A 9,259-nucleotide genomic window follows, 5' to 3' on the forward strand; every position below is an offset into this window, starting at 1 on the left:
AACTAATGGATAACTGAGGTGAAGGATGAGCCAGTGGAAATGCGTTGTAGAAATGTGATAGATAATGTTGAGAAGCCAGGGAGGAGTTAGAGGAATAGAGGTAACATCAGGACACTTCACTTGCATCTGCCTAACCCCATCTCTTCTGCTCTTGGGTAGTCCATCTGCTTAAAGTAAAACTATACCATGTGGCTGAAATGATATTAACAGCTTCCCTGCTCTCCCATTGAACTGGTCAATTAGAACTCTCACTATAATGACCATATCATTGGATCAATAATATCTCTTTTAAAAATTGACATAATAGTTGTCATAATGGATATGATGTTCTTTTTTCTTGTCACAGACTTTGGAAAAGAATGTCTCTGACTTCAAGGTCTGATGTCAGTGTCTGATATGTTTCCCGTGATACATAATTTATAGATTTTTTTAACCAGGAATGTTTTCAGTTTTTTTTTTTTTTTGTAAATACTTTTTCAGCATCACTAGAAATGCTTCTGTAGTTTTTCACTGGGGAGCTATTAAAAATAAACTAGTTGAAGAGCAAATAGTGAATCAATTTTAGTAGTGGACTAAACCTCATTTTGATTATTCTTAACATTAATAAATACAGTTGACATGTGGTTTTTGTATTTTGTGTGATCTCTTTTGGTCAGGTATTAACTAATTCTGCACTTATTTCACAGGAAGAATTAATATTTTTTCTCTAATGGTTTAATTAGAATAGAACTTTTTTCTTTGTTGAAAGTGTAGTTGCACTAACCTGAATATTGTGTTATTCTGAATAAATATTTTAAGATAATCAGAACTTTAATTTTATGTCTTATCTATGGTTTAGTTGATATTTCCAACCACAGCCAGTGGTTTTCTTTTTTGACTATTTTGTATGTGAGGAAAATTAAAATGTTTAATGTAAACTGCAAAGACTTTTTAAGATGTTTATATATACAATGTATGTTATGAAAAAAAGCTGCATGGATTTACTCTCCAAGTGCCAACACCGACCAGTGCTGGGCCAGTCCAAAGTCAGGAGCCTGCAGCTCCATCACATCTTTTATGTGGGTGGTAGGGACCAAATCCATGGTATAGTTTTACTTTAAATCTGATTGCTTCCCAAGCACATCAGCAGAAAACTGTCTCAGAAGCAGAGTACCTGGGACTCCAGTTGACACTCTGACATGGCATCCAGGCATCCCAAGCAGTGGCTTCGTCCACTGTCCCAAAACTTCTGCCCCTAATCTCTGGTTGCTAACACCAGGAAGACTAGAGAAGTCTACATACATTTGATTCATTTTTAAAAATGTTTTCACATACTTTTTCGACTTAAGGGTTAATTAAGGCAGCATTCAGTTAAGAAAGGCACTTGAGAAAACAATTCATGAAGTGCTATTGAGTGATCCATATCATAGAATTTGAGAATGAAAAGGACAATCCTAGTGCAGGATTGTGCTCATTGATTGTAAAGGGGACCATTCACACACAGTGGATGAAGGCAGGGGTGGAGCCTTGTGGCATGTGTTGGCTGGCTGCTGAGAGCTTAGCCAGGAAGGCAGGGGTACTGAGCAGGTCAGCAGAAGGATGGTCATGTAGGATTTATTTAGCTGTCACTAAAGTTGAAGCAGTATCTGCTTTTAATTTATTTGAAATGTTTATTTCTTTTTTCATTTACTTGAAAGGCAGAGCTTGGGAAGGAGAGGGGTCTGGAATGGAAAGAGATAGGAGAAAGAGAAGGTATCTTCTACCTGCTGCTTTGCTTCCCCAAAACCTGCAACAGGTTGGAGCTGGGCCAGGCCGAAGCCACGATTCAGGAATTCCATCTTGTTCTCTCAAATGAGTTGTAGGTTTCCAAGCACTTGAGTCATGTTTTTTTCTCCCTCCAAAGTTGCATTAGCAGGAAGCTGGGTTGGAAATGGGTGGTCAGGACTTGAATGTGCACTCTGATATGGGGTGAAGTCATCCCGAACAGTAGTTTAACCAACTGTGCCCTAACACCCATCCCTGGGTATCTGAATTAGTGGAGGACTCTTATAATTGATTTCATATACAATTTCAAATTTAATGGATTGTAACAGAAGCCTTTTCAGTAACTTTCTGATTTCAAACAAGAAATCTAAATGTAGGTTTTATATTTAGCACATATTTTAGTTTTAGATTTCTAGAAATCTGAGTCACTAGCACAAGGATTTCTCAGATATCCTAAATTCAGTTTCTTGATTACTATATCTTATATGTTTGTCACTTTGCCATGAATAATGGGTGCATATTATTTATGTATAATCAATATTATTTCATGTATGATCATTATCATTACATAAAGTCCACACCTTAGTCAGATTTTCTTAATCTTTCCCCAAAGTTCCTTATCTGTTCCCAAATCCCATCGAGGAGTTCACATTATGCTTTTTGTCATATACTTTTTTTTTAAAAGATTTATTTATTTTTATGGAAAGGCAGATATACAGAGAGGAGGAGAGACAGAGAGGAAGATCTTCCATCCGATGATTCACTCCCAAAGTGAGCTCAACGGCAGGTGCTATACCAGAGGCCAGGAGCCAGGAGCAAGGAAGTTTCTCCAGGTATCCCTTACAGGTGCAGGGTCCCAAAGCATTGGGCTTTCCTCCACTGCTTTCCTAGGCCACAAGCAGGGAGCTGGATGGGAAGTGGAGCTGCCGGGATTAGCACTGGTGCCCATATGGGATCCTGGGCATGCAAGGTGTGAGGACCCTAACCACTACGCTATCACACTGGGCCCACATGATTTCTATAGACTCAAAATTCCATGATAGTAAATGCAAGGGCAGTAAATTTTTTAAAGAATTACTCTTCTCTCAAGGACCAGAAGCCAACTAGATGAAGAATGCAAGATTAGACATACCTATTTTTGTTTATTCTTGTTAAAGTTTACTTCATGTTCCTTGGGTGCATCTGTTGTGAATTACTGCCTTTCCTTGCCATAATAATGACTCTGTACTGATGGGGTGGGTGTTTAGCATAGTGATCATGGTGCCTTGACTTCTCCTAACTGAAGCGGAGAATAAAGACAGATTTTCAGGATGAGCACAAGAGAAGCTGAAGTACTCAGTACTCAATTGAGAAGCTTTGTTAATCACTAGGAAGCCTGGCTTTTATCCTGTGATAGCAGGAGACTCTTAAGCAAATGACATGCTCAAGAAAAACCAGACTCAGCAATCTGACCTACAACAATGGAGACAGAAAGGCAAGAGCTTCTTATATGATAGGCAAGAAGTAGATGTATCATATATAACACTAGTACAGACTAAAAGGAAAAAGTACTCATTTATTTATTTTAAATATTTGTTTTTTGAAAGGCAGAGTTACCGAGAGAGAGAGAGAGAGAGAATACCAGAGATTGAGTCAACATGCTAACATTGTAAATCAGAATGAATGGTTAGAAGCACAAGTGTTTGGTTTTTGTTTTGTTTTCTTTTTTTTTTTTCCATGCTTCTGCCCAGTTTTCCTGGGAGAAAATAAAGAAGTCCCTAGGCAGAACATAATTGCCCAAGCTGAAATAGAAGAACAAAGAACAAGAGCTTCAGACCCATAAAAATCTACCTCTTGGAGACATTGCTCTTAACACACAACTCCAGGTCTTGTTAGTCTAGAAATTGTGGAGAATGGCTGTGGTGTAGACAAGTGTCCTTATGCTCAGTATAGGAAATGATTGCTTTTCTAAAAAATTGTTCATTTTTATTTATTATCTTCCTTCTGCGGGTTTACTCCCCAAGAGGTTGCAATAGCCAGAGCTGAGCAAATCTGAAGCCAGGAGGCTAGAACTTCTTCCGGGTCTCCCACGTGGGTGTAAGGCCCCAAGGACTTGAGACATTTTCTGCTGCTTTCTCAAGCCATTAGCAGGAAGCTAGCTGGATTGGACTATAATTGGCACCTGTATGGGATGCTGGTGCCACAGGCTGAGGCTTATCCTACTCTGCCACGGTACTGGCCCCAAGGATATAGTTCTTTCCTGTTGGCTTCTCTTTTGCTTAAAATGAAGACACCATTCATAGCTCATTTCCTCTAAGACTCTTTCTTAGATCCTCCATTTAGTCCCTTCGAATCTGTGTTGACGGCATTGGCTATACACATTCTTGTATCATGGAATTTATAATATGCTAATCATTTTTTCCTTCTTATCTCTCTGTATGATTGTGAGTTACTTGATGTCAGAAGTTTCTTTCTTTCTTTTATATCTCCCCAGGCTTAGCACAGCATAGATGAGCTAACAGTGCTTCTTTGATGACTAACAATGAAAGAGGAAGTTGAGCCAAGGCTCCTTTTGAAATCAAGACAAATCTTTAATCATCTGTTAACCTTTCCATACTCTGTCCTTCCAATCTCACCTGCTTCCTCAGTATTTTCTATTGGATAGTCTTCCCTGATACTCCAATCAATTATACCCTAACTTGTATTATTTAAGAGTCATGTTTTCTTTATTTTCCCTCTGTTGAGGTTTACTTAGAACATTTCAACTCAGAATTCAATAAATGCTGAATATTTAGTATTCTGTCATCAAAGCTTGATACATATTTGAAGGTGTATTTTCTTTTAATTACATTATATATTTCAGAACTTCAGAGCTGGATATATGAGAATATGGATTGGAAGTTTTACTTGCTCTGTTCCAATTGGGTTGTTGGAAACAGTGGGGTTTTTCAGAATGAATTGTATAATACCTGGTTTCCATCTTTTCTTTTCAGGTCCTTGGTCCAGGCATCGGGTTAGTCTCTGTGTGCAGAGGGGCAGAGATTGGACTCTCAATGGCTATTTATCTAAAACAAGTTGTGGCCTCTGTACTTATTAATGGGCCCAACTTTCCTCTTAATGTTCCACATGTATATCATGATCTGATCCTTAAGCCTAGATCCTCTTCTATAGAATTGATACGCTCCAATTCCTATGGATTGGTAGATTTTTACCGTGTTTTTGATGAAAGTAACCACGAGGAGAGTCATTCTGCTTTTCCAATTGAAAAGGCTAAGGGCCATTTCCTGTTTATTGTGGGAGAAGCTGATAAGAACATCAATGGCAAAGTATTTGCTAAGAATGCCATAGAACAACTGAAGAGACATGGGAAGAATAACTGGACCCTGCTGTCCTACCCTGGGGCAGGTCACATGATAGAACCTCCCTATACCCCACTGTGCAGTGTTGCAGCAATCCCTGGTGCTTCAGCAGTTAACTGGGGAGGAGAGGTGGTCCCACATGCAGCTGCTCAGGAACATTCTTGGAAGGAGATCCAGAACTTTCTCAGGAAGCACCTCACTCCAGTAGTGACCAGTAAAATCTGAGAAGACTATGCTTTCCTATGATGCAGGGGTGTTAATCTCTTTATTAGGACTTTATCTCAGTTTTTCATAGAGAAATTTAATCTTCTGTTGTCTTTGCCCTACTGTAAGAAGGAAGTAAAAACAAGGATGGCAAGAGGACTGAGAAGAGTTAGAACTTGAATTTTGAAAGAGGAATATGGCTTATACTTAACCGAACATCATATGCTGAGTTCTATATTCACAGCTATAAAGTTGGAGCTCTTGCAGCCCTAGAATATGTGTCATATAGCAGTTCCCAATCATATCAATTCTCACTCATATCAGTTTGCAATGAATCTCAGAATATCCTGAATTATAAAAAGGACATGAAAAAAGAAAAACCAGATACTGGCATTTTTAAATTTCCCACAACTCAAATATACTAGTTCTCTCAACTCTCCTTGAAACTAAACTTACAGCTCATGATTACTTCATTGTTCCTGAAAAACTGCAGTAAAGAATACATCTTTTTAATGCAAAATGGAAGCTTTATTAATCCGTCTACAAGCAATAGTTCAGCAACAGCAATATTTGTATGTCTAAACATGTACATTTTGGCACTTTTGGCAATGACAGAAATATAAAGTGAGATTCATATAGTCTCAATTTGAGAAGTAGCCGTGATCATGTGAGTTGTGTTCTAGATTAGAGGCTGGGAAACTTTCCTGTCACTACTATTCAGCCTGCCATTATAGCTCAATGCAACCATAAGCAGCCAAAATGAACAGTTTGAGCCTGTGATCCAAGGAAATTTTATTTATGGAAATCAACAATGGATTTCATGTAATTTTTATGTGGCACAATATAATGATTTTTTTTCCCCTCTAAGAATTTCCAAATACAAAAACCATTCCTAATCCACTAGCATTACAACAGTAGAATGAAGATTCAGTTTGGCTTTCAAGAACATAACTTGGCAGGGTGGATCAAGAGAGATCCTGACAATATATTAACAGGAGGTCATATGACCAGGGCAGGCCGGGCCCCCACAGTGGAGCTCCGGGGGAGGAGGAGGCTTGTATCCCAACCATTGAGACTACCAGATCCCCAGGACTATCAGTACGGACTCCATGGACTACATCCCAACTGCCAAAGTGACCACAGGGAACTGGAATGCCTTCAGAGGCTGAGAACTCAGAGGACATCCTCCCAGCCTCTTTGGACCAACCATGCAGATTGGAATTAGCCCACATCCTTCCTTGTAGGATCCAAGGTCTTCGGAACAACAGCTAGGAACCCTGAGTAGTGCTCAGAATCAGAAGAACAGTAAACTTCCTTTGGAACTAGGGAGAGGAGCTTTCTCTGCTCCTTATTTAGTTCCAACTTTGGGTCCCCACCCTCTCTGCAATGACCATCAGGGTCGCTCTAGAGCCCCCCACCCAAGCACACACACACACACACACACATTGGAATGGATAGGCAGAGAACAACAAGGAAAGCTTGGTCAGCATGGACTCACACGTATCTTAAAAGGTAGGACACAAATATTAAGTACTCCTCACCAAGGTATTGAAGAATTCTCTGCACACCCCTCCTAAAACTGTTTTACACCTCAATTATTGAAATGTCATTGAAGTAGCCTTAGGTTGTTGCTAAGAAATTGCATTTAATTTTAACATTGTTTACTATGTCAATTAGTTCCATAACATAATATATTGTTGCTGATGTTATGTTGGGGCTTTTAATTGGTTGGGATTTTACTCTGTTGGCTCTACCTTCAGACCAGAGATGGTCTCCCCAAGAAGCCGTTGAGCTTATCTGGAAAATAAGATGCTGGATTCTATGCTTGGTATATGCTTGCAATGAAGGAATCTCAACTGAACTTGAACTGTGGTCACACAACAGGGGAAGGAATCCACCTTGGGCGGAGGGTTAGAGGAGGGGTGGAGGGAAACACAGTGCCTTTAAAACTGTGCACATGTTACAATGTAATCAATTTAAAAACACATAATTTGGTGGACCTGGTGTAGCATAATTTGAATAACATTGTTGAAGATAAATCATGCAATGGTTTTTTCTAAAAGGCAAATCGTAGCCCAAATATTCCTGAATGTCTGAACTATAACAAAGGGAGGTAGAAAGCAACTAATGGATAACTGAGGTGAAGGATGAGCCAGTGGAAATGCGTTGTAGAAATGTGATAGATAATGTTGAGAAGCCAGGGAGGAGTTAGAGGAATAGAGGTAACATCAGGACACTTCACTTGCATCTGCCTAACCCCATCTCTTCTGCTCTTGGGTAGTCCATCTGCTTAAAGTAAAACTATACCATGTGGCTGAAATGATATTAACAGCTTCCCTGCTCTCCCATTGAACTGGTCAATTAGAACTCTCACTATAATGACCATATCATTGGATCAATAATATCTCTTTTAAAAATTGACATAATAGTTGTCATAATGGATATGATGTTCTTTTTTCTTGTCATAGACTTTGGAAAAGAATGTCTCTGACTTCAAGGTCTGATGTCAGTGTCTGATATGTTTCCCGTGATACATAATTTATAGATTTTTTTTAACCAGGAATGTTTTCAGTTTTTTTTTTTTGTAAATACTTTTTCAGCATCACTAGAAATGCTTCTGTGGTTTTTCTCTGGGGAGCTATTAAAAATAAACTAGTTGAAGAGCAAATAGTGAATCAATTTTAGTAGTGGACTAAACCTCATTTTGATTATTCTTAACATTAATAAATACAGTTGACATGTGGTTTTTGTATTTTGTGTGATCTCTTTTGGTCAGGTATTAACTAATTCTGCACTTATTTCACAGGAAGAATTAATATTTTTTCTTTAATGGTTTAATTAGAATAGAACTTTTTTCTTTGTTGAAAGTGTAGTTGCACTAACCTGAATATTGTGTTATTCTGAATAAATATTTTAAGATAATCAGAACTTTAATTTTATGTCTTATCTATGGTTTAGTTGATATTTCCAACCACAGCCAGTGGTTTTCTTTTTTGACTATTTTGTATGTGAGGAAAATTAAAATGTTTAATGTAAACTGCAAAGACTTTTAAGATGTTTATATATACAATGTATATTATGAAAAAAAGCTGCATGGATTTACTCTCCAAGTGCCAACACCGACCAGAGCTGGGCCAGTCCAAAGTCAGGAGCCTGCAGCTCCATCACATCTTTTATGTGGGTGGTAGGGACCAAATCCTCGGGCAATCATCTGATTGCTTCCCAAGCACATCAGCAGAAAACTCTCAGAAGCAGAGTACCTGGGACTCCAGTTGACACTCTGACATGGCATCCAGGCATCCCAAGCAGTGGCTTCGTCCACTGTCCCAAAACTTCTGCCCCTAATCTCTGGTTGCTAACACCAGGAAGACTAGAGATGTCTACATACATTTGATTCATTTTTAAAAATGTTTTCACATACTTTTTCGACTTAAGGGTTGATTAAGGCAGCATTCAGTTAAGAAAGGCACTTGAGAAGCAGAGAGACCCCAGCAGCAGCTGCAGCAGCTGATGATGAAGAGAGAGGCAGTGGCTGGGGGTTGGGGGTACCTTTTATTTCTATTTTTAAAGGGACAGGACACTCATTTCACCCCACTTCAACCTTGAATTGAGGGGGATGGGGGGAGGAGGCGACTGAGTTTCTTTCCCCACCCTCCCGCCCTGAGCCCTAAGAAGTGGGATTGAGCCAGAGAAGAAGGAGTTTCTTCTTCTTTGAAAACCCCCATCCACGACTCCTACCCCCTTACCCCTCCACTTGCCTCCCTCTCAAGTCCCCTCCACCCCCCTCCTCTTTGGCCGTGAGAGGAGGAGAGAAAGTCCAAAAGCCTCTTAGCAACACAGGCCCTCCTCCGCTGCTGCTGCTGCTGCTTGGCCCTGGCTGGAGCCATCTCTCTATGCCCAGCTCGCCTCCTCCTCCTGTGCCTCCTGCTCCTCCACTCCCCTGCTTTATTGCCCTTTGTGTCATCCTCCACAGC

This window comes from Ochotona curzoniae, unplaced genomic scaffold (genome assembly GCF_017591425.1).
Source record: "Ochotona curzoniae isolate NIBS_2020 unplaced genomic scaffold, NIBS_Ocur_1.0 scaffold_3208, whole genome shotgun sequence".
Classification (NCBI taxonomy): Eukaryota; Metazoa; Chordata; class Mammalia; order Lagomorpha; family Ochotonidae; genus Ochotona; species Ochotona curzoniae.